At 37.5% G+C, this 25,528-nt stretch overlaps 1 long non-coding RNA gene across 4 annotated transcripts in view; it reads right to left on the bottom strand.

Annotated features, from left to right (window-relative positions):
- The window catches only part of LOC115906580, a 61,510-nt gene that overhangs the window by 882 nt on the left and 35,100 nt on the right, over positions 1–25,528 (bottom strand). Inside the window, exons 3-4 of one of the 4 annotated variants that reach the window (XR_004060919.1) lie at positions 155–24,782; positions 1–72 (exon numbers count right to left, since the gene is read on the bottom strand). This is a non-coding gene — a long non-coding RNA (uncharacterized LOC115906580). Of the gene's footprint in view, positions 24,783–25,528 lie in introns of all 4 variants that reach the window. The other 3 variants (XR_004060920.1, XR_004060921.1, XR_004060918.1) reach the window with 3 other exon arrangements.

The following is a 25,528-nucleotide window of genomic DNA, read 5'->3' as shown; positions in this document are numbered from 1 at the left end:
CGACAGCGTTGAATGTTCACTGAAGCAACCACTACAACAGAACTCCATTGACTTGAGTGCATCCTCAAATGTCTGAAAGTAGGGGGGGAAAATCAAAATTCACACAGTGATTTTAATTATATAGATGATGCAACTTGAATCATTTTTCTCTTACCGACACCAACACCCTTCTCTGCTGATCATGTTTCCGTCTTTCTGCAAGGAGCTGGCAGTTTCCCAGACTTCTTTCTATGAAAAGAAAATATGTTTCTCTTACTCAGACTTTAAAAATAAAGGTTAGAGATCCAGGCACGAGTGGATTAATGTTGTCTGTTATTTCACAGGACTGAACTTCACAGTAAAACAAAAAACATGAGATCCCATAAATGAACAGAGCTGGCTAAGAGTTTTAAAAATTAGTGTTGCCAATTAGAGATTGCTCAATTGAGAAAAATTTCTTCTATTGACACAGTTCAATTTGATTAAGACTTGTTTGGGATTGATGAAAAATAAATTTTCTTTAAAGAACTCTTAACTTTTCAAAAAATATCTCAGAGACAGAAGGCCTTTTTTTTCTTACAAATTTTCACACATGCAGAACCTGTTGTGATAGTTTTCAGGAGGAAAAAAGGTGACTGTATATCATGACTTGATCCATATTTATTGTAATTTTTTTTGTGTCAGCATGTTGTGCACATCCAGCTGATCATCACACAGTAAAGTCCTTATTCTTAAAAATTTCCACAGTAACACAGCACTTTTTCCTAATCTTCTGAGCTTTCCAACTCAGTTGTCCTAATTATTAATAAAAATAAATAATACGTAAAAATTAAGGTTGTAGGTTTTGTGTTGTAGAAGAGTTTTAGAGGCTGGATAAGAAAGCAAAACATGGTAGTCCAGAAATTTTACCTTATTTTCATTTGTAAGCAGAGTTCTTATGCAGGTGTTCTTGAAGCTCAGCTTGTCAGAATTCTTTTCTGCTATGTCCACTCTTAAGTGTGCTGAAATTCCAGGACTGATTCATTGACTTACATGAACTGTTGTTTATTTGTTTACCATATCCTTTGGTTAAAGATGCCCTCTACTCTCTCTCTCTTCCATCAGTTGTTATTTATAAGGCTTTATAAATGTTTGGGTTTTGTCTGTACTTGTGTTAAGGGAACCTGCACTAAAGGACTGGAGTTGATCAGTGTGCTGCCCAAGCCTATTTTCTAAACAAACACTATGACAAGGACTTGGTCCTGACTATTTCTTTCAACTAGTTGCTCTGCGTGTGGAGGTATTAATTGCATTATTTAACTCAGCTGTATTTTCCATCTAATACAACTAAAAGAAAAAGTCATTAATATAGCCTACTGGAGAACTAGACCAGAACAGAATCAACTATTATGGTGGATTAGATGTGTTTTGTTTATGAAGGCCACTTTGATTATTAATATAGCTAAATCAAATACATTTTAATTAAACGTGGCAGCCCACCTTTCTTTCCCAATACAGCAGCACAGGATATTTGCTGCCAGTGCTTTAGCTGTGATTATTTTTATTTCTCCATTAATTTGTACTGAAATTTCCAAGGTTTAATTCTGTGGATGTTAGGAGAAGACCTCTGCACACTGGCATGAGTGATGAGAGAATAAGGCTCTCCAACTCAGTCTTATGTGCATCTGTTCAGCTTTGTTCTAGCCAAATGAATTAACTTTATGGTTAAGGGTTGCTCGTGTTTAAGATCTGCCCTATTATAAGCTTGTTTTCTGTTCTCCATTTCTTTCAGTGCTCATTCCTATGCCCTTATTCCCTGCTTCCATCTGTCACTTCATATTTCAGTATGGGGGCTTGCCTGGCCAATATCTGGCAATTGGGATGGGGTGCAGGGGAAGGAGAGGAGCTGTGTAGAGCTTGTGGCTGGGTGGATTACATCTTGGAAGGAATTAGTTTCACAGGTTGTTATTAATGCCTCCCCCCCCCCCCATCATGGAAAACCTCAGTATTTCCTTGGTTACCTAGCCTGTGAAATGGGCTGAAACTTCTAAGTACAAAAGGTATTTCTGGGTTCCAGCCCTGATTCCTGATGTGTGCAGGTTATGCAGGGTAAATATGCTTTCATCTTCTTTCATGTGGTTTTCATTTTTTTAAAATCCCTTATTGGGCTTAGCTAGCTGTTACAGAGGCCAGCTTTATTTTAAATTTTATTTCAGATCTGCAGGCTTATGTGAACATTCAGATTGGATGTATTTTTTTTTATTATTATTTAAGGTTAGTAGGTCATAAATAAACCAAAGCACTTTCCTTGCTTTGAGCAATAGGGTCATGATGTACATGAAATATCGCTTTAAAAAACTGCAACCTAACGTGAATTGACAGAGGTACATGAGGAAGTAGTTCATCGTGTCGCTGCAAAGGCCATGGGGATTTGGACTGCAAGAGCTGCCTGTCTTAGGAATAGATTAGATATCTTGTCTGATGACCTGTACTTAATTTAAGTGACTGCCTTTCCAAGTCCTTCCAGAGGGCAACTGTGTGAAGTAGAGCATCTCATCTTCAGTCTTCAGTCCTTTTCCTCCTCTTGATGGCCTGACCTAAATTGAAGATATGGTTGTTGTTCTTGCACAAATAGACAATTATTTCAATACTATGTGAGCTGCATTCTAATTAATTACCTTTTCCGTTTTGACCTTGCTCTGTTGAATCAAAAGACCAACATTCCAACTTCATTGTAGTGGTTAATGCTGGGAAGCTGTTATACAATGCACGCATGTTAACAACTGTCTTATGTAAAACAGAGGCAAAAAAAGCTCCCTCTCCGTGATTAGAAAAGCTGTCAAGTACTACTCTGCCCCGCTTATTGCCCCACCTTTTCCTTTCTTCCTCCTCTCTCACCCACACAAATTAGATGAGATATGAAAGATGTCAGCCAGATTGCAGTCTGGCTTGCATGCCACTTCAAACAGTTGCCTTAGAACTGTTACCACTCTTACTGCTGGTGCAGCAGGGAGATTGCTTACGTGGATACACAAAACTCAGCCTTGGGGCTCTTGCAGCTTTAGGTACTTTTTCTAATGGTGCATTGAAACAATCTATGTGTATTGCTTAAAATACTATGTTAGCAAATTTATGAGGTAGATACTTCACTTGGTTTACAGTATCATTTTTCTTTCACGGACATGGAATTGTTTGTTAGTGGAAGGTGGAGTTAAAACTTTCTGAAGCCAAATAGTCATTTGTATAAAAGGAAGACAACGGAACAGTGTTCATATTGATACTGCAAAGTTATCTCATGGATGCAGTTGTTGGCTACTTCCACCTCCCACTTGCCCTCTCCCACAGTCTGTCAAGAGACTTCCAGTTAAACACTTGAGGACAGGAAGAAATGCAATGTGTAGATGTGTTTTTTAATTGTCTTGCAAAAGTGAATTCCAGTGGCAGCATCTAAAAATGGCAGAGGCACACTTGGGATCAGATTCTCAGCTAGAGTAAACTGACACAGCTCCATTGACATCAGTGGCATCTGGGTTTACACCAGCTGACACCTGGATGCTCATCTGGAAAAAAGTGAATTAGAATGATCAGTTATTGGTTCCTATATTTTCAATTTTTTGTGTTGTGTTCATATTTTTTTTTCAAACCTTTCTAAAGTGACAAATTTTCATGTTGTATTGACATTTTACTTTCAATAAATCAGCAGTAATACTAAATCTCAGTACGTATTGACACTGCTGTGCTTCCACTGAAAGGAATTAAATCCAGTTGATTGTAGTTATTAGAAATTCAATTCGTTCTTAGATGACTTTGAGTTATATGCTGACAGTAAAGAATCTGTGCAGCCATCAAGAGGACAAAACTAAAAGTATTTGTTTCTTCTGTGATCTAAAAAAACTACAAGAACAGAATCAAGTAACAATCACTGTAATCTAAGACTCTGACTGTGTTCTACAGACACTAACTGCAGTTGTTTCTGCAGGGTGTTGGAGTGTACCATCAGCTCCTAATGCAGTAAATCTAAGGCTAATGTTTTTCAAGAAATCCAAGCACACAATCATCATGTTTTCATGTTGCCTTAGACCTATGGAAACATCTCTGTTAACCTCTGTTGGAAAAAAAATGTTTGAGGGAGTATTTCACCATTTACTGGAGTAGAGCCATCTCTGGGGAAGAGTAGCAGCTGCATAACATCCTGAAGCACTAGTGCATGCCAGCCTGAGACAGGAGCAAAAAATTGTGATTGCCATGTTTAAATTCTGCATTCTACAAGGCTGCTTTTTCGTACATTCCTGGTTCTTGCTCATAGAATAAGAGGGTGGAAAAACAGAAAATATTTTGAGGTCAAATATGTCCACAAAATTGGTTTTTAAACAAAATCAAAATTTGTTTGACATGAAGAGCCATCACAGAGTGATCTGAAGTTCACTGTCTTATCAGAATTCTGATAGCCCAGAAACTGTGACATCTCCAAACATGCTGCTTTGTGTGTTTGTAGGCTTTGACTAAGTTTTTGAGTAAGTTTGCTGTCCAAAAATTGACTGTGCTCTTGAAATGAAACCCATCAGCTAATATTACATGTTTACAACACAGGCTATGAGGTGGGATACTGATTAGCCAAGCTAATTTAGGAACAGAACAAATGTGAGAAGCAGCAGTGATATTAGTTCAATCAGATATTTGATTGCGCTTCCAGAAATAATTTAATTGCAGAGCTCAAAACTATACTTTGCCCATTAGAGTTTTACCTGATTGGTATTTTGTTAAATCTTGAGACTAAAGAAACTTCCAAGCCCATATTTAATGTGAAAGTGCACACAGTAATATTGTCTTTTTGCTTACTATTTGGATTTATTGCATCTCAATCAATATAAATTGTTACTCTTACTTAACAAATCATAGTTACACTCATGTTCTAAACAGACTTTTGTGTCTGCCCGTTTGAGCCCAACTGCAATTTATTACAGCATGTTGTTAGTCCTGTTTGACGTTGTAAGCTTTTTTCCAGCACACAGGATTCAGGCCCTGGCTCTATGAGATTTGCTTTTTATTTAAAGCCAAGAAATTGGTAAATAAATTCTAATACTGCCTGCAACTTCCCAATCTTATGGATCACAATTCTCTACTCTTTGTTACTGGAACACATTACTATTTATGGAAGATATGCACATATTTCAGTGCCCATAAATCATATGCAAACATCTGTTTTTTAGATCAATAGATGGAGTATAGTAACTGGTTCTTACATTAATAGCCATGAAGTAATGCTCACCTATTGATGTTATACTTAAACTTTAATATTTTAGCAAATGTTTCAGTAATTTAACTTTTCAGGCAATATTAATCAAAACAGTAGAAATTGCAAGCATAGTCTGGCATAGAGTTGTGTGCAGGCTGTACCTGAAAAATGCCAAGTGAAAGTTGTAAGATAGAGGGTAAATATTCACAGCAACATGATCAACCTGGCTAAAACACAAAAGGTTCTGTTAGTAATTCTCTCTGCACTCATTGCTGCCTTTGAAGAGAATTTCTTTCCCGCCCCCTTCCTGTGATAGTTTTAAACAGGCACCCTTTTATTTGATGAATCTGGACTGTGTGTAGTGGTCTACATTGTTGTCTTAGTAGTATGATCTATTTCCCACGTGACTCTGCAGGCAAGGTTCTAAGGCCAATAACTGTGAAGCTGTGCTCTGAAAACATATGGTGTGTGTGGAAACCAGGGCTGTGTAAGAGGCAAAATGTAAGAGGTGGGAAAGACAGTATTGTAGGGTAGGATGAGCACAGGATGGAAAGGCAGAGGATAAGAGTTTTCTTATTCTGTCTTCAATCTCAGTGTTACGATTTTTGGATAAAGTGGTTTCAGTTGTAAAGAGAAGAATCTTCAGCATCTATCCTGTTTAGCATTTATGTCAAGCCTTTATTTGGTTGTCATATATACTGTGGATAGATTGGTTGTTTTTCAGCATCTCCTTTGTGTTTGTATTCTTTTTCAGGAGCAGAGACATGATACTTTGAGACTAGCGATATAAATGTCAGCATAGTTGAATTTTCATAGGAAGAACATATGTATAAAAATGGAGAGCAAAAACATTCTATATTTTTAAAGGTTGAGTCCTACTGTAGTCAGCCATAGCGCATGAGACTGTAGTTCTTTTTCTGTAGAAAATGGACTTGTTTTTAAGTTACCTATTAATCTTGATATAAAGCCTTCCACACTGCTTCAGAATGAAATTAGAATCCCCTTTTAGGATTTCTGGAGTACTTCAGTATCATTTGCATGTTGTCTTTTATGTTCTTCACAGTGAATATGTTAAATAGATAAGTATAGAAAAACATGTTTGTGGGCTTTCAAAACATTTTGTTTAACTTTTGCTCCTGATTTGTAAAATAATTTTCTAGAATTTTCTATAAAAGGTGCTGTGAGTGTAGATTTGCTAAAGAGATCCTCCATGTGTCCACCTTGCTGCCAGCGCAGAGTGTGATAGCAATTGGCTTTGATATCCCATCCCCCTCTTCATTCTGTGTTGCCATAGGAATGGTCTGCAAGAATTGCCAAATTCAAATAATTATGGTCCTGCTGCACAAAGTTTCTTTTGATCAAGAGCAGGTCATTTGAACCCTGATGTTTAGTGGATAATACTTACAGCCTCATAAAAGTGTAGTGATGGCTGATATCTCATAGTGCTTTGAACATGTGAAGTGCTATATAAACAATATAGGGCTATTGCACACAACTCAAGCTATTAGCATTGAGGCACAGTGCCCCAGGCCCTTGGAGGGGAAGTCACGTCTTCACTGGAAAAGAGGCACCTTTTTGAGCTTTGTCTGCTTCCAGATTAGGTATCAGGAGCTCTCAAGGTAGTGTAGAGATATGAAAGGCTTGTTTTTCTCAAATACTGTGTCTACTACTCTGCACTGGATTCTAACAATTAGAACTGTGATTCTAAAGATGTGTGGATGGTAAATCATTGCCTGGTTGCATTATTTCCTTTGCTGTAATTGTATTTTGGCATTTCTGCGGGTTTTTTCCTTTGTGAAATTTCTGCTTGCTAATCTATTTCTTACTAACATCCTCAGTATTTTTCATCTGTAATTTGAAACAGATGAGGAATTATGCTTCATCTTTGTTCCCAAAAACATCACCTTACTTTACAGAATTTAGACCATAAATGCAATTTGAGAAGGTGTAGAACACTCCATGAGTGTCGGTGTGTACATGTTGGTGAAGCCTTGCTCTTAAGGTAGCAATTCAAGGTAAGAAAATAGGCCAGGGGTATTTGCTACACAGATGATATTAGAGCCTGTTAGAGCCGAAGGTAGTGCTCAGATGGGAACAGTTTTCCCAGGATTGATGGAATTGCCTGATTTGCTTTGTTTTGACTCTTTTCCACATTTTGCACACTCTGATAAACAAGGGCTTCTGCTTAGGACCCACAAGAGGCACCTCTCCTTGCAGTCACTACAACACAAAGTCTGGGGCAGTAGAAAGGCTCATGACTATCTTCAGGGAGAAGAGGAAATTCCTTGAAGTCTTTTTATGCCAGTCATTGCTCCAGTTTAAAAACAAAGCAATTCTTGGTCCAGAGTTGGCAAAACATTCTTTTTGCTTTTTGATGGTGTAACTTCTTTTCACCAGTAGAGACTATTCTAAAGGATTGCATTTTTCTGCTTGCTTGTTGTGTGGCTTTTTTAATGTCTCAGGCTAAGCTCTTAGGCATGTTAAATGATGTAAACAAGTTTTGGATTTTTGTTACTGTTATCTAGGAGCAGCCATTCAAAACAAATATGCTATTGACTCAACTCTAAAAAGCTCTGAACACAGAATAAGCTTAGACTTTGAAGGACTGGGCACACAGTTTAAATATTTAGCATAGCAAAACCCATTGCAGTACAATTACTTGTACAGGATCCAATGATTTACAGCACAAATACGAAGCATAATCCCATGTATTCAGGGAGCAAATGCCTGGTTAGTTTACTGTTTTCTGGTGGCTCTTTTTTATCAAGACCAACACACACAAACACAAAGTACCTTTTACTGCTCTGACGAGGCTTTTTAAAGTAATACATTTTCTTCTAAAGAAATAAATAGATACAAATTACCAGAACAGTTCTAAAGGCCTTATCTTTATTATTGAAAAATGGCATAGTCTTTAATGGTTTGTAATCTGCCTGTGTTTTTGTGGCTTTCTCAACATCCTCCTCCTTGTCCTCGTTGAGCTCAGCTACCCTTTGAAAAGCTTTTTGCTCCAGTGACCACTTTAAACTTTCTATTGACAAAATAAAGCTGGACTCCTAATTTATTTTTCCAACAGAAGGTGTGAGTTGAAAGTGGTCATTGGCCCAAAAACCTATCGTGAGGACAAAGTTGATTTTAGTGAGAAGGGGGAGTGATGTCTGGTTTCCTTTTCTCTTTCAATTCCCACCTCCCAGAGTCCCAACCTCACAGCAGCAAGGTTTCCCTTTTTCGCAGCCTTTTGCTGCAGCTAGGAAAGGTAGGCCAGGAAATTGTATTTGAGTCCTCGGCTCAAATTGGTTTGTGAATCCAAATTCTGTCTTTTAAAACTGTGGGAAGACTGACTGGGAGACTGGCAATGAAGTAAGTGAGTGAATGAGATGAGGAAAAGCATGTATAGCCAAATAAGTTAATAAATTAAACAATTCACTTTATGTGCACTTGCGTAGCTTAAAAATATGTGCAAGCATACCTGCAGATAGTTTAATGCAAAAAAAGAGAGGGAAATATCTCTTTGTTTTGGAGATTTAAACAGATCAGTACATCTGTAGCACCCAGAAGCCTCAAACATTATCAAAATGCATTATTCAACCACAGGGTCTTGCTTTTCTGCAGTACCCAACACATTTAAATACAAATTCTGAAATGAATTAGTAGGCTCAGGAGTAAGTGAATGGCATTTTACACAGTCAGGACTTTCTGTAAAAGTCTCAAGAGATCCCCTATCATCATTGTGGTAACCACTCCTAATCATAAATCATAATCTGAACAATCATAGGTGATACTGGCTATTCTGAGTTTTGTTTCTGCATCAATACCTCTTTGGATTTATAAACCATTCTTGTGCCAGTACCTGCCTCTTTTCTTGCTAAAGGTAATCAGGGAGCTTGAGGCTCACAGATTACATTTTCTGTGCTGTTCAAAGGTGTTCTATTTGTATTTTTATTTAGAAAAATCTGGATGAAATTCCATTTGGAGGGAAGTTCCATCCCTTAAGCCCTATACTCTGAACATCTAAAGCAGAGACATTGTGCTGGCTCTTAGCAGATAGGGTGAATTTCATTCTTACTGAATAAGACCCAGGTGCTAAAAAGCTATAGCTGAAAGTGCTGGGTTAAAAGCACAAGTCAGCTAGGTGCATAAATATTACATGGCTGTATCTTTAATGGGTTCCTGTCATAGACTTGCTTTTGTTTAAAGATTTCCATAACCCTGCTGATTTATTGCATCTTTTCTAGAAGTATGCTGTTAGCAGGAAACTCAGTTGAAGCACTTTCAATCATGTTGGAGGATCATTATACTTTCACTTGAATAACTAATTAGTTGCAAGAAATTAACCACTGCTGTTTAGCACAAAAACACTTTCAAGAAGGGCTTTCATTTTTGTTGTGGAAAATGACCTCAGGCACTTGAGGAGGTGGGGCAGAAAGGAGAAATAATGATCCTGCTGTCTTTTAATATAACTTTTGTTTTCAATTCCACCCAATAACTAGCAGGCAGCATAGCTGTCTGAATGAGGCACTGCACTTGGACTTTGGACAAATGTGTTCTGATCTTTCTGATCCCATGGATCTGGCAGCTGACCTCAACCTATTGACTGAGACTGGTTTAAGGTTCTACAAGCTGTCACTGAATGTTTGGGAGATGGAGTACAAGACTGAAGAAGAAATAAATTAGTGACTAGGATGGAAGGAAGAATAGAATATGGGCAAAGAAAGGTACAACCAGTCTCATGTTTCTGAAACTGAATTTTCCTGTTGTGAAATGTAGATTTTTTTTTCTTGGCACGTGAAGGTCCCTGTCTTGAGGTCAGTATTATTGCCACATGGTGTTCACAGCACTACTAATCTAATGTCAAACACAATGAGGTGAAGAAGGAGAACAAACAGCTCTAATACTTAGTGATTCACCATACTTTTGTGGTAAAAACTGGGAGGATTTTGAAGACAAATGATTTCTGAGATCTAGATTCTTCTCTAATGTAAAAATCATATGAAAAGCCAATAAAAGTAGCAGATTCTAGACACTTTTTTGTCTAGAACTGCAATTTTGCCTGTTATTGAGAAATATATATATATATATAAAATTGATCTTAATTTATAAAAATCATGATGGGTGGCACATGCAAATCAGTTACCTTCTTTCAGTCTTCTCCTCTGTCTAGGAGGAGAATTCTTCAGATATTTGATAAAAACAAAAAGTATTGGCCAGTAAGGCAAGGACAAGGGAGAAAGGGGGAGTTTATTGGTATTTTTTGCTCTAAGCACACTTGCAAGATTAGAAAGTTGTCTTTGATATGTGTATCTGAGATGTGATATGAAAATGCTGGGAATTATTCAGTGCCAAAAGAGAGTGGGCTGCTCATGATAAACTCCACCTGAATATAAAATATAAAGGTTCCTATAATGCTTTTAGCAGTTTAACTGTCTCCTCTGTTCTTTGCCTTCTTTTCCATCTCGAAGCAGCTATTTTGGGTATTTTAATGTCAGGATTAGAATCTCATTCAGCTCTTTATGATTATATTGGATTACCTGCATAATGTGTCTTCTGAAAATATTTACATAAATGTAGCACATTCTGGTGGCTATGGGTTTCAGTTTGTTTTGTTTTATTTTGGGTTTTTTTTTGTGTGGGTTTTTTTGTTGTTTTGGTTTTTTTGGTTTTTTTTTTTTTTGGCTAAATTTGCAACCTTTTGGTACATGAGAATGCAGAAGTTAGAGGTTTGCATATGTGCATATCAGCAAATCTAACTTTTTGCATTCTAGAGAATTCCCTACCAGGCTTTTTAAAACAATACATTACTCTGAAATTGCATGCAGAGAATTTCAAAAGGACCAAGGGATTAAAAAATTCTCCTTCCTTGACACTTGGGAATTGCTTCTGATAATCCCAGTGCTTTTCTTTTGAGCATCACTGAAGATTGAAATCTGAGTGTAGGAATATCACAGAAATCTGTTCAATTCCTGGCAGTTTGTCTCTCAGGTGAACAGTGTGCAATCACCCAAGATACTTAAGTTCTAGACATGGTGAGAGTGTGGTGCTAACACCAAAGCTGTGGGTTCAATCCCCTATGGGTTTTTCACTCAAGTGGGACTTGCTGATCCTTGTGAGTCCCTTCCCATCCAGAATATTCTGAGATATAAAATCTCATTTTTTGTAGTAATCACAGCTGAATAACATAGAACTCAATATAAGCCTATTAAGAGATATCCAAGTCAGATGTTAATGACAGATGTCTCAATTTCTCTTTGCCCTCTATGAGCATGTTCTCTGCTTTGCTCTCGTTATCTCATTTTGCTTTGCCTGCTTTTTCATTTTGATCTGTAACTGTTCAGCGAGTATAAAGTGTCTTCAAATAACGGGTGCTGACTTTGAGGGTAGTTTCAAATTTTGGTTCAGACTTCTGCCTATGGTTCTGATTGGGTGCATTTGAGTTCTTAGATCTAAATCTTGAAATTCCTTTCTGCTTGGATACTCTTATTCATACCATACCAAATACTGGCTTTTTAATCTTCAGTCATCTCATGTCCCCATCTCATGAAAAATATATGGTCCTTCTTAGTCTTGTATAACCAAAAGTATTGGAAAACGTGGAGTCTAAAAAACCAACATATCTAGGGAGAAGAGAACATAAGGCTCTTCTTTAAATAAAGAATCTTTGAAATACATTAAAACACGTAGACAGCGAAACCTCTCTTGCATTTCAGTTATTCAGTGATATCACAAAACCAGAGCTGATCACAAATGAATCGACAGCAGAATAGCCCTAGACCTCTTTACTGAGAAACTGCCTTGAATACATTACAACCCTGAGGGAGAGAAATATTACTTTAAGTGGATTATAGGAAAAAGCATGTAACTATGTTCCATTTTTTCCATCTAGGAGACTCCTCTGTATGACTTGTGTGTAAATGTAGCTAATTTTCTATTTTCAGTAGCTGTGGTCACATGCAGTTGAAAAGACGACGTGAGAAAGTGGGTTGGGCTTGCAATGCATTTGAGAATCCTTGCTTTTATTGGGCCTATGCCAAGTAAACCAAATGTGTGGGGATTAGCTCCTAAAGCACACTGCAGGTGATTCCAGGCAAATGGAAAGAAAGTTACACTGTGGGAGTTGGAGAAAAGTTCTAAATTGGCGAGACTGTGCTTGCTGGTCTGGTATAGTCCAGAAAGATTTTTTTTCTTTTTTCTTCTTTTTCTCTGCCATTTCCTCCTCTACTGAGGATATAAACCAACCTTATTTGTCTTCCTTCCTAGTTTGCCAAAGTGTGAGTCTGTAAACATGTCCTCATGCTGACAAGGAAAGGTTTTTCTGCAAAATTTTACAGAGCACAAGCATCCAAAGGCTGTAAATCGCATCAGTTAATGAATTTTGACATTCAGCACAAAACATGTCTACTTTTCTCAAATGGTCAGCAGTTCTCCATACAGAGCTGGTGGTGGGGGATTGAAGTTTTCGGCATTCAAAACCCCTTAAGCGCAGTGAATGAATATAAACCCAGTGTCTTATAGTTACAAATAATTGTTGGAATTTTGCAGTTCCTGAGTAGAATTAGGAATAGTTCCACTGGTCAAAACAAATCTGTTCTTTTCAGATTATACCATATCTCATGAAAATGAACAATTAATAGTCTTGCTTGCATTATGGCTTCTTTTTGTCTAATACTTTTATATAAATTATAGATATTTGGCAGAGTCGCATAGTCAGAAGCTGAATGATGAACAGAGTCTGCATTCTCTTGGCTTTGGTATTCTGCCCAGGATTTTTGCCTCACAATCCTTATTTGAAGAAAAAAAGAATGAGTAGGTCTTAAGCCCCAAAACTACTTTATTTCTTATTCTTTCTTGTGCTGTCTTGAGCATTTGTATAGCACTAGTATCAATTATTCAATCAGTGTCTTTGAAAAGCACCTACCAGGCTGCCAGATTCCTGTTGCAGAGAAGCTAGATGGTGCCAGGAATCAGTCACTCTGCTAAATATTGCTGCTGGCTCCACTCCCTGTCTCTCGGAGTCGGTAGAAGTCTAATCTACTGTTCTCCTGTGAAAAGATGGCAGGATGTAAAAATGCCATGTGAAGTTGCTGTTATGTAACAAATGTTTTGCCATCCTGCATGGTTAAGGAGTTAAACTGGTCTCCAGTCTTAAAGTGTGGGTATCTTCTGTTACATGGAATGCTTTTATGTTCAGCTGATGTGGTATTTGTCATTTAGTTCTTCACTTGCCAGATCTTTAGCTCTGTGAATTTAGAAATTCCTCTGTTTTAAAGAACTGGTTTGCTTGCAGTCAAGTCTAAGCAAGGCAAATATCACACTGCCTTGCACATGCACAGAACACCACCCAGCAGAGTTCCTATAAAGCAGTTCAGCTACCCCAGCATTCACCGCCCAGATGATGCTTGTGCACAGTTGCCATGCTGAAAATTAAAGTGGTGTAATATTGAAATTATCTCGGAAAAAGTAATGCTGATGGCAAATGTGCAAACAAATTTATTCATAATTGCGAATGTATCTTTGTGGCATTTCCAGTTTTTATAGAATCCAGGGACCTTTCTAAAAATGCTAAGAGCCATTTGTTTGTATAAGAAGAAATAGAATTAATTTTTCAATCACACTTAAGATATGCAGATAGTTTTTAGTAGGCATTTAAAACAATCATAACAAAATTAACCTACTGTAAGACAGATCAAGCTGCTGTATTTCTGTTAAATGTGCTCCACAGCCGGCTTAGGTGCTTAATTAGCATGCAGTACCAAAATAAAAAATCTGAATGCTTAAAACAGCCCATTCAGTGCTTGTCTCACCATGGAGGAGCCCAAAGCCACTGCCCACAAGATATCTGCCACACAACTTCTCTGTTGGCTGGGCCAGGCTGGAGCTGAGCCCCACTCTGCAGAGGTGCCCCGCTAGCCTCACTTCGGCATGTCTTGCACAGCAGGCTGGCAGTGTGTGCAGCTCCCTTCCCCTCTGCTTTCTGCTCCTCTGAGCAGGCATCAGAGCAAATCCTAAACATGAGGGAAAATGGTGTTTCGATTACCAGGTGTATTCTCTATTGCCAAATCAATCTTTAAATTGCTCTTTGCTTCTTGAAGAAACATTTGGGAGCACCCCTCAGTCACAATATCTTGTTGTAGCTGGGGGTGGGTTTAGGTTTGAAATCCAAGGTCTGTGCCCTGGGTGGATATGTGGTTTCTTCAGAGAGAGGCAGTACAAGTGCCTGCTCCTTTGTCAGTTGGCTGAGAAGTGTTTTCAGGGCCAAATTCCAGGAGAGAATTTCTGGCCATGTTGTTATAAGGCCAGCAAAAGTTTAAAGGCTGCAGTTCTAGGCCTGTGCTCTCACTAGTCACTCAAATAGTTTAGGAGGATTATCTTCAGCCTGCTGGCTTCTGAGAGTATTTTTCTGTGTGTAATTCTTTAGGTAGCTCTATGTATTGTCTAGATATAAATCTCTGTGGATATTTTGGGTATGGATTCTTGGAAGATAACTGCAGTGTTTAGCTGATCTGTGAGTTCAGACCTTTGGTTGCTCTAACCTATTTCCAAGACTCTTCCCCTTTGCCTTCTAATTAGGAAATGTCTGCCATGACTGTGGGTTGACTCCTCTTGTCATTAACTAGGAAGCTAATGTGTTCTTTGCTGGGTGTTGTGCTTTCCTCGTAGGTCTGAGTTGACATTGCTCCTTCTGCTGAAGCGATGGCTCCTGGGTGAGGTGTGACACTGCACAACCAAGAAATCTACATGCAGGATGTGTTTTCTCCAGCTCCACAGTTTTCCAGGAAGAGGTTTAGCAGGTAAACCAGAGCCCCAAAGTCGTTTCCATTATCAAAAAGCTTAGCTTCAACTGTTAATTCTGGAAATATAAAGGCATGAGCCCAGTATTTATGCGTATGACTTTGGTAGCTGAAAATGTTAGCATATGAATTTGAGGGTCTGAAAAAGATTTTTAGAATGTAAATTAACTTTTCGCTAAATCTTACACTGAAAGTTAAACCTGAGAATATAAAAGAAAATAATATTTATATGTAGCAAACTGTAGGGTTTATTAATCTGTCAACAAGACAGACAAAACCAGAAGGCTTGTTGCATCTTACAAGTTCTTTTCTGGAGATAAAATGTTGGAAAACAGCTCTGAGAGAAATTTCTTGTTTAAAGATTATTAATATGGAGAATTACTAGTGGGAGCAACTTGTAACCCTTAAGACAGTTTATCTCCTTTTAGAGCCTTTATTTTGTATGCTATAATTTACCTTCAGTGTAAGAGAGTTTTAGCCTTTCCTATCTACAAAGCTGAACCCCAAAAAGTGCACTTTTCTTCTACTCTGTGTATGTCAACTTGAGTTTGCCTAATTAAAGAGGTACTTTGCTTTTCAGGTGGGGATTTCCTAAGGTATTTTCCTTTTAAATTGACTTTGAAAGAAGTGAACTGAGTTTTGAGCTTCCTTACTCATGTTTGACTGCTTTAGTACTGAAACTTTATGCTGATTTTTGTTTATAGTTCAGAAGATCAGGTAATTGAAATTAATTTAGTTACTCTTCTCTAGATGCCTTTTGGGCATGCTTGGAAAAACTACTTGTACAAATGTGCTATAGTATGAATCTTGCTGACTTTCATTTGATTTTGCATTCGTTACTTTGAGACAAGGAGAACAAAGGTTGCTTATGTAAAATGAGAGCACAGAAACGTGGCAAACATGCCTATTCTTGTGAGAGGTGTGGTGTGTAATAGCTTATGATGAGGCACATTTGAAGAGTTATTATGACTAAAAAGATGCTGCTTAATACACAGGTCTTGTAGAACTAATGCTTCTCCTGCTTCTTGATTGTATTTTCCCCCTTTACTTTCCTGCTTCTCCTACCACTACACCAGCATTCTGCATTTTCCCTTCATGGGGGAGGGAGTTTGTAGGGGAAAACTAGCTGCCAACAGAAGCATGCTTCCAGCTGGACTCTGAAGATAAAACTCAAAAATATGTTGCAGAAATGCACTGGAAAAAGGGAAATAATAGCCTTGGGAGCTCTCTCTGTTGTGAACTGTGGCAGCTGGGCAATTGCATTGCAAGGGGTTATGTGTCTGTGGCTTATGACTAGTTGGTAATTATAAACTGAAGATAATTCAGTGCACTATTTATATAATTTTTTGTTAAAATTTTCATGGATGTTCTCTTGTGATTATGTTTAGGATTGGCATTCTCATCATATTGTATTTACATAGTTTCCTGCTTTTCTTATGTTTGGGAAAATTATGATCAGAAAGCTTTTCCTATAGTAGGTATTTTTTCAGGATCAGAATGCAAGTATAGATGTTTCTGTGAGTTTGGAAAGTCTTTTTTCTTTTGGAGTTGGTTTTGGTTTCTTTGCTCTTCAGGTATTCTCTCCATATTTCTTCAACTCAAATATAGACTCTTAATAATGAAGACTGATAATGTTTCATCTGCCAGGTATGTGATTGAAAATGTTTGTCCAAACCTGCAGCTTAAAAAGAGGTGTCTGGATGAACAGCAAAATAGAATTATGAGAATTCATGTTCCCTCCAGAGGATATCTAGTCATCTGATTAAAAAAGTAATTAATTGTTGAATTGTTATGCAAACTCTTTCTACTGTAGTAGCTTAAATTTTACTCAAATTTATTTGATTTTCATATCATTAAATCTATTACAGTATTTAAAAATCATAGATATGGTAGGCCTGCTGCAAGTTTCTCTACAACCCTATGGATTTGAGTGGTGGTGAGCAGTGAAAAGTGTGGACAGGAGGAATAGTTTCTACCTCCTTGTGTCCCCTTCAGTCCCATCACATGTCCCTGAACATAGGTGGTTGCTACTTGACTGTGCAAGGAAATGATTAAACATGTGCAGCTGGATTTTGGTCAGTAGAAATTAACTATTCCAGACAGTCGGGCTATCATTGTATGCGAGTTGGAATAAGAGGATGTGGTTGAAAGAGTTTATCTGGAGAAACCAGGGAAATGACTGAAAATTTTGTAACTCGTGAATACACGGAAATATTTTATCAGAAAATTCAAAATTGGGTCACTAAGAACGTGACTAGGTGTAAACTGGTCTGAATAGAAGAGGGTCTTTGAGGCACAATATAATAGATTTCTCTGATGGTCAAGAGTGGAGAAGGATTTTTACAGTGTCAAATATTTTTGTTTGTTTGCTGGACTTCACAGAGCAAAAACTTTCTATGATGCTGAGAGGAAAACAAAAATATTTTTGTATTGCTTTTTGTAAAGGCTTATTTGTATCAGCACTCCACCAATAATACCTGCTAGAAAATATACTGACTTAAACACTTAATTTAGATTTTTCTATACAAGTATTGAAGAACTCATGTACTAGAAAAGTAGTACACCCATTTCTTTGTGATACATCCTAAATTGTATAATAAAATGGTGTTTTCCTTCAATTTAAAAGGAAAAAGATATTAAAAAATATAACAAGGAGTAAAATGGAATGCATTCAATTATTAATATCCCTGAAAAGCTTGGAAATATATAGTCTAACATTGGACTTGTGATTTGTAAGAGGCAATGCAGAGGGTACTGATCATTTTCACTTGGTTTGTGTTCAAATGCAGTCCCCTTCCTATTGTAAGTGAATTTCCTGTTGCCTCATCAATAGGACATATCAGTAAGTTTAAAAATGGACCTCATATCCCAATTTGGAGCACAGGGTAGAGTAAAAGGGATTCTACTTTTTCCCAAGTTCTTTCATTCTATACCTGAAACACAGGTTACAGCCAGCTGATTTTGAGTAGGAATGAAATGTTTGGCTGGCAATACCACATCTTTTGAAAAGATGTCTGAAGAGAGTATCTGGTATTTTAACCCTTATATAAAGGTCAGAGATCAAGTTTACTGAATCAACTAAAGGAGGCAAACTCTATGCAGAAGATCTCCAGTTCTTGAGAACTCAAACTGCGTATCTTTTAACAGATTCTTTTGGGGGAATTGTCACATTCAAAAGCCTATAAACAGTTAGTTATTCCAGGGCTAGCTCTGGGCTAAACATTCTGTCTTCAAAGTAGGTTTTGAAAAGGGCCTGATGTTACTTTACTTTCCTCTTGGTGAAGTTAAATGGAAATGCCTGTGCTGAGTTTAGGAAAGGATGATTACTTCTGTGCAAGGAGGATTTTCTGTGTGAATTGTCAGAACAAACCGTCAGTACTTGGAATGAATCTAGTCTAGGCTGACTCCACCAACTCCTTAAGAGCCTTTGAGATAGTTGTAGTGAATGAAATTAATTGAAAAGAGAAATTAAATATTAGTGGGGCATTGATAAATATGGTCAGATTCAAAAACTGAGAGTATCTGCAAAGGATCATCCATATCAAGATTTGGTGATTGTGCCAAGTCACCTAATACACCATTATCTAATGGTCTAGTGTAAATTGAGTGCATTTTGCAGTAGTTACCATGGGTAGTATCTGACATACCGCAGCTGTTTCTTGCCACAAAGGAGAATACATGTCACAAAGAATAGTTAAATATTACAGCTAAAATGTGCATTTCTTCCAATTCAGTCATTGGCTAATATAAGGTCCTATGTACATTTTTTATCACGTAAATATATAAAATTTTGCCTTCTATTATTACTGACATGGGAGGAGAGGCTGCGATCTTCCATCTTGATAATACTTCAGATTTGGACAAGTCACCCAGCACAGGGTAAGGCCAGGTTTTGCTTGGGTTTGAGTAGCACACTGGACTAGGTGAGGGACTGAGGTCCCTTCCAACCTCACTTATGTCCATAGTGTCTGTGTCTGAATGATACTGAGCTTTCTGTTCTAAAGGTCAGGAATAGCAAATATATCCTTTTGATTATTGACACTTGAAAAAAGCCCCAAACATCTGGGATCTTCCTATGTATGCTTGACTTTCTCCAATGCCTGCAGTGGGGTGGCATTTGCTGTGGTTTGAAGGTGAGAAAGGATGAGTGAAAAGCTGGATGGAGTTTTGTTATGCTTTCACAGTCCTCTGTCCAATGCCAAATCACTGTAACTTGGGATGATATTGAAAATGGAGTGTAGGAGGAGAGAAATCACATCATATTGAGGGGGAAAACAAAGAAATAAAGAAGCTACATCACTAAGATAGTAAAAGTTTTTTCATTTCGAAAAAATTAAAGTAATTTCAAGATTTTGAAGAAAACTGTAGGCTGCTTTGTCTTCCCCTGCTCAGCAGAAACAATTGTAAAAGTTTAGTTGAACTGTTAAATATATTCAGTTGCCCTAGATGTTCTTGGCAAGTTTAGAACATGCATGAAAGTTTTCATGAATTCCTGATATTTAGCTTTTCTGAATTGAGACTATGCCTTTAATAAGCAAAAAATCAATGCTGGTTTGCATATGGCATTAAAAATAAGCCAATACAGAATAAAATTAGCTGACTAACTTAATATTGTGCATTTTTTTCTTAATGTGAATACTTTGAGAATCTGAGTGCTTGAAATGATGAATTACACATGCAGAAAGTAGGAAATAATGGAATCTTGAAGATTGTTCCATATGTAAATACTTCATCTCAAGTGGAGGTTGTCCATTTGAGGGCTACAAGCAGCTTATGGGAGCAGATGTCCCCCCACACACCCCCCAGGAATTTTGTGACCTTGAAATAGCTTGCTTGAGACTTTTGAGATTGAAAAAAGTTATAAATGCTGGCTAAAATGCTGAATTTGGTACCCAGCTCTTTAGTAACTTGCTATGACCAGTTTAGCTTTTTATTTGTATGATTTAGAAAAATAAGTGTTTCAGATTTAGTCATGCAACTGTTTAGAAATGTCAATATATTTTCTTTTAAGGTTCTGTCAAAGAATAAGTTGTTATTTAATCGATATTTGTATGTAAAGGTCAGTACATACAGTATTATGCTTCTGGGAAACAGTATTTCAGTAAATATTAAGTACTTCACTGGAAGTAAATACAAAAAATACCCAATACTCAAAATAACCCAAAAGAAATGAGAAATGCCACTTGATGTATTTTAGAAATTAGTTTGCTTTGAAGCACATTATTTCTGACTCCCTAGCCATATCCTGTATTTTCATTTGAAGTTCTCCATGATTTTTTTATCTGCCTCTGTACTATTTGTACATCTAAAAATTTCATTGCTGTAAACAGGAGACTTGGGTATGTGATGAATGAAGTGTTGCAGCTGCCTGAGTAAGAAATTTTTGTGGAGCTAAAGATAGACTTGTCTCTTGTATCTATCCTTTGGCAGAGAAAAAGGGTGATTGAAGAGAAGTAGAGTATATGAAAGCGCAGCTAAAACACAGACACACTGACATTATAATACAGCGTCTCATCGGGTGATGTGGTGTTTTGACTACATGGCTGCAGCAGGTCTATAATTTAAATGCCATTAATGGCACACAAAACAATAGTGTGGAGACAGGAGTACTGTAAAATCTCTGGGTCTGTACTTAAAATGCAGATGAAATAACCCTTTGAACTTGTAATGCCAGATGTTGTCCAAAGTTACCATTCTTCCATGAGGAAAGCAGTTTGTTTTTGTAGTGTTTTATGTCTTCTTCTCCTAGCACAGACATTTTCTGTTTAGATTGCTTGGCTTGTGTCACTGCAAAAATCCCAGGCAAAGGGGGCTGGTTCTATTTTGCCTCACTCATGTCCTGTTCACACATTCGGTACAGAATTCACTATTGTCAGTAGTGATGACTGTGTTTTCTTTGTGCTCGTTGTCTTTTGAATATGCTTCTTTATCCTTTTCCTGAAGTCACACACAGCACTAGTTTCACCAGAAGCTCTTGGTGTTCAGCTGTAACAGAGTTACACACAGTCCTGTGACTGAACCCCAGCTATAATATCTCATTTGTTTCCACTTGGCTGTTGTAATGTTTTCTACCGCTTAAACTTCTTGTCCTTTCCCTTGCTCTCTTCTTCCCTTTTTCTTTCATGCCCCCATTTAAAATTGTATTTGACTTAGTTTTTGTTATTGAATTTAACTGTGTGTAAGCACATGTTTCTGTATCCTCACAGATGTCAAGCATTTAATGCACCTTGGTGTAATGTTTGCTCTAATTATTTGCCAAATTGGAGTGAGTCTTTCCAGAAACAGTTCCCGAGCTTGGAAAACCTTGCAAAATGTATACAATATGTTAATTGTGAAGCTTTTTTCAGAGCATATTTCAGAGAAGAAGAAATGCTGTGTAAGTAAAACTTGTTTAAAGTGCTCCACCACTTCTAACAGGAGACTGCTACAATAGTTGCATTATTTCTTTATCCTGATCAAATGCCTTTGTAAATCTCACTGAGGCTTTTTTTTCCCCATTTAAACTGCTTCACTGTGTAGTCGGGTACTATACCATGTAAATACATAGCTGTTTCTAATTTTGGCTAAGTGGATGAACTCTTGTCAAAATACTCATGCAGTGTTAACAAAACTTAAAGCCAACGTATACTCCATGAGCTATGACAAAATATTAAAAGTTGCTAAAGGCATAGGTATGGAGTTTCAGCAAAGTGGTTTCTCTTTATAGTACAAGTCTCAAATTTGAATTTGGGTAGTTAGATATGCCTTTCTTTTCTCACTTAAAAACAAATAATACATAATATTCAAAGCATCTGGAGTAGACATGGATCTACTTAATACTGAAGGTAAATAGATTTGAAGAAGAATAATTAATTTATTCTTATTAATTTTGTATTAACTTAGCAACTTTGCATCTTAGCAGAAGTAATTTATTGGGCATGTTCTTTATCTAGTGTGTCTCAAGTGTATAGAAACAGGGTCTTTCAAGTCTGTGATCATCAAAATGGCTTTCTATTAAACCTGTGCAGTTGTTCATAGAACAACTCAGGTTCTTCCAAAATACTGATGCCAATATGTACAAAGATGGAATCTTACGAATGTTTTGATCTTGAAAGGAATCTTGATCAGAACAGTCAATAAAATACAAAATGGTACGATTGGCCAACTGAAAGCAATTGTCTTTGTTTATTTTTTTCTCAGTGTAGTGGGTTCAGTGCTGGCCCAGCCTGCTTGGCTTTTCCCTTAACAAAAACCCAAGCCACTTCAAACCACTGCACTCAATAATATTAATAAAGAAAGATTTTATGTAGGCCACTATTCCTGGCTACTGCAATCAGTACTTTTCAGTTTTGTCTGAAGTGAAGCTAATAATTTGTCTTGCACTTGTTGCCACAAACTCTGAGGAGTAAGATGAAACCAAAGCAGACCTTGAGAGAAGTAATAGATAGCATTTACCCAAGCTTGGTTGTAGTTAGATCAGAGTATGAGTTAGTGAAATAACTCTCCTTAGTGATAGCAAAATCAGTCTTAGTTATCACACTGTTTTCCTACTTAGGAAATAATTTCTGAACTGAAAGGGAGCTATTCACACTCAGTGGGATTTAAATACAAAGTGAATCTGCACAATTTCTCCATGTCAGAAAAATACACTATGCACTTTGACAAATTTTCCCCTATACCTTGTACACAAGTAATTTCTTCAATACCAGGATGGTTGTTAGTTTTCTGTGATCAGCCCCAAGTATATTTTATAACCTGAGCACAGTTCATTTCCTGATGTAGCAGTGCAGTCCCAGCTGCCCTCACAAGAACAGAATTCCAGATGTTCCTGTTTTGCTCTGTGGACCAGTGCTGTAATTGTTGGACAGCAAGGATACAATTTGGCTCTCTGATAATGCTGTATCTGTAGAAATAATTTCACTGTGGCTGTAGGAATGTGTGTATACATTAGGAAGGAAACTCTATTATGGATTTCAGTCTTTAAATGCATTCATATGGCCCAGGTGATTGCAAGAACCACTTGGATTTAAGAATATAATTATGACATTTTAAGTGTCATGTAAGGAAGGAATTAGCCATTATCTAAACCAGCGTACATGGTAATACAGCCAGTGATTTGAACCTGTCATTCATTTAATAATTCACATTGGAAAAGGCATGTGAGATCATTGTGTCCAACAGCAAACCTAACACTGCCAGGTCTACTACTTAAATCTTGTCCCAGAGCACCATGTGTGCATGTATTTTAAGTACCTCCAGGGATGGTGACTTCATCACTTCTCTGGGAACCCTTTTCCAATTCTTTACAGGCTTTTTGGTGGAGAATTTTTTCCTAATATCAAATCTAAATGGCCCCTGGTACAACTTGAGGCCATTTTCTCTTATCCTATCACTCGTTACTTGGGAAAAAAGGACACTCGATACTCAGATATGCTCTGCTGCAGCCTCCTGTAAGGTACTTATAGAGAGTGATAAATTCTCCCCTGAGCCTCCAGACTTCATAACCCCAGTTCCCTCAGTTTCTCCTGGATGGACTTGGGCTCTAGACCCTCCAATTTAATCGTGCAAGTTCTTGCTCTAGTCGCGACTACATTTTGTATCCATGTAAGAGTTTCTGGATGTTCAGCTTCAGTGTTTCTTCTGCTGTTTCATGGAGCTGTTTTCATAGGACACTAAAAGCTGAATAAAGCTTGGAGTCAGTAAGAACAAAGCACGTGAGAACACCTTCAATTGAAGTTGTTCCCATATTTTTGGTATTATTTCAGAATATGTCCTACTATGGTCAAATGTGCATCTGTTCAAATTTCTTGAATGTTTTCATGACTGAGTTGGGGGCTGATCCCAGGTTCCTTCCACACTTAATAGCTCCATTAAATACTGAATATTCTGGTTGTGGGTTATCCCATTTTAAATCATCTCTACAGATTATTTAAATGCCTTAGTGATCAGTTGGTTAGGGCAGAAATCTTGTCATGTACCAACTATAGTTGCCACTTGTGACAGAAAAGATCAAATGTGAATTTTTTTCTGTTCTGAAACTCTCTGTTGCCATTTCTGTTTTCCAAATTGGCTTAGGCTGAAAGTGACTTTTTTTTAGCAAAATTTAGCAAGACAGATTCTTGATTTCATGTGATGATACTGATGTTTTATTGTAATAGAAATTTGTAATCAAGATTATAGAAACTGTTAACAGTATGCAGTTCTGCCTTCAGGATAAGAAAAATGGTGATGATTCCCGGAATCCTACTTTGTGGGAGAAAGATTGGAGGGGCTAACAACATGAGCTTAGGAGTGTGGAAAAAAGGATCTTCTCTCCCTTCTGGGCATGTAGAGTTGAACATTCAGTTTGCTTTGTGGACTAGGTTTATTACTAAACTCTTGAGCAAGCCTGGCGGCATTTCCTAAATGAGGCTGCAGCTACACAGCTTTTAAACTCAATTAGCCCTCTCTCCTGTGCTCTGCATGCCCTGTCAGTTCTAATGGACTTTCCTTGGCTCTGTGAGAAAGGGAAGGTGTGGGTGTCTGCAGAACCAGCCCCCTTCTTCCCTCAGACTGGGTGGAATTCCCACATCTTATTGTGGCCCTTGGACAGCAGCAATTTAGAAGTTCTCCAGAATATTAAAATGGTAATTTTGCTTAAGGAGGAAGGCTGGGGAAAAAATGGGTAGTCATTCAACAGCAAAGAAATAAGTTAGCTTCTACTACCTGATGTGAGAGTCCTTCAGGGCGGAAGGAATACCAAACTGGGCTGGACTTTGTGTCATATCAACAGAATGGGTAGGCCCGGTGTCCTTCTCCCACAGTGATCTTCTGAGTCTTGTGGTCTGCAAAATGCAAACATGAGAGAAAGCAATCCTATCACAACTAATGGCAAAAGAAGTGCCTTAAGAAAATTGCTATTCCCAGGAATACAGATTAGAGTATATTAAATAGAGGGGTAGAAATTATATATTACCATTTAAAAAAGTAACAAAAATAAAGTCAAAACACCTAATGACTACCTTATGGAAAATCCCATTTGTTAGTCTTCAGGCACAAGAAAATACTTGACCTGTTTTGAGCAGCAGTGTTTTTATAACATGCTTTTGTTGGGTAGATTTTTTTTTCCTTCTTTGTTTGATCTAAAAGTCCAACTGTGTTAATTTAAAAAATTAATGTAATGCATTAAGCTTGTAATATGATTAAAGGTATTACCAGAACTTTATAGAAGTTTTTTTTGTTTTTCTCATTCTGTTGGTTTTCCCCTGCAATTGCAGTTCTATGCAAAACTGTAACTAAATCTTGAAAACTTAATATTTTTTTTTCCTCTGTGGGGAAAATGCAGGAGGTTTTGAAAAAATAAATATTTTAATTGAAGTTTTTCTGGGAAGGTCTTTTGTCTGAGGAAAGGAAAAAAAGCTCCCTTGCCGCCCTAGAAGGGTTGATGGCCTGGTGTTTTGGTGTGCATCCAGAATGTCAGAGCTCTGTTGTCTTGGAGAAGGGCTTGGAAACCTGGGTTTCTGATATTTTCTGTGAAAGTCTTGATGATCAGATTATCTATCTGGAAAGTGCTCGTGCTGCCTACATTTTC

Source organism: Camarhynchus parvulus, chromosome 8 (assembly GCF_901933205.1).
Source record: "Camarhynchus parvulus chromosome 8, STF_HiC, whole genome shotgun sequence".
Classification (NCBI taxonomy): Eukaryota; Metazoa; Chordata; class Aves; order Passeriformes; family Thraupidae; genus Camarhynchus; species Camarhynchus parvulus.
Note: the sequence above shows the minus strand (reverse complement) of the source record. Positions and strands in the feature narration are given on the sequence as shown.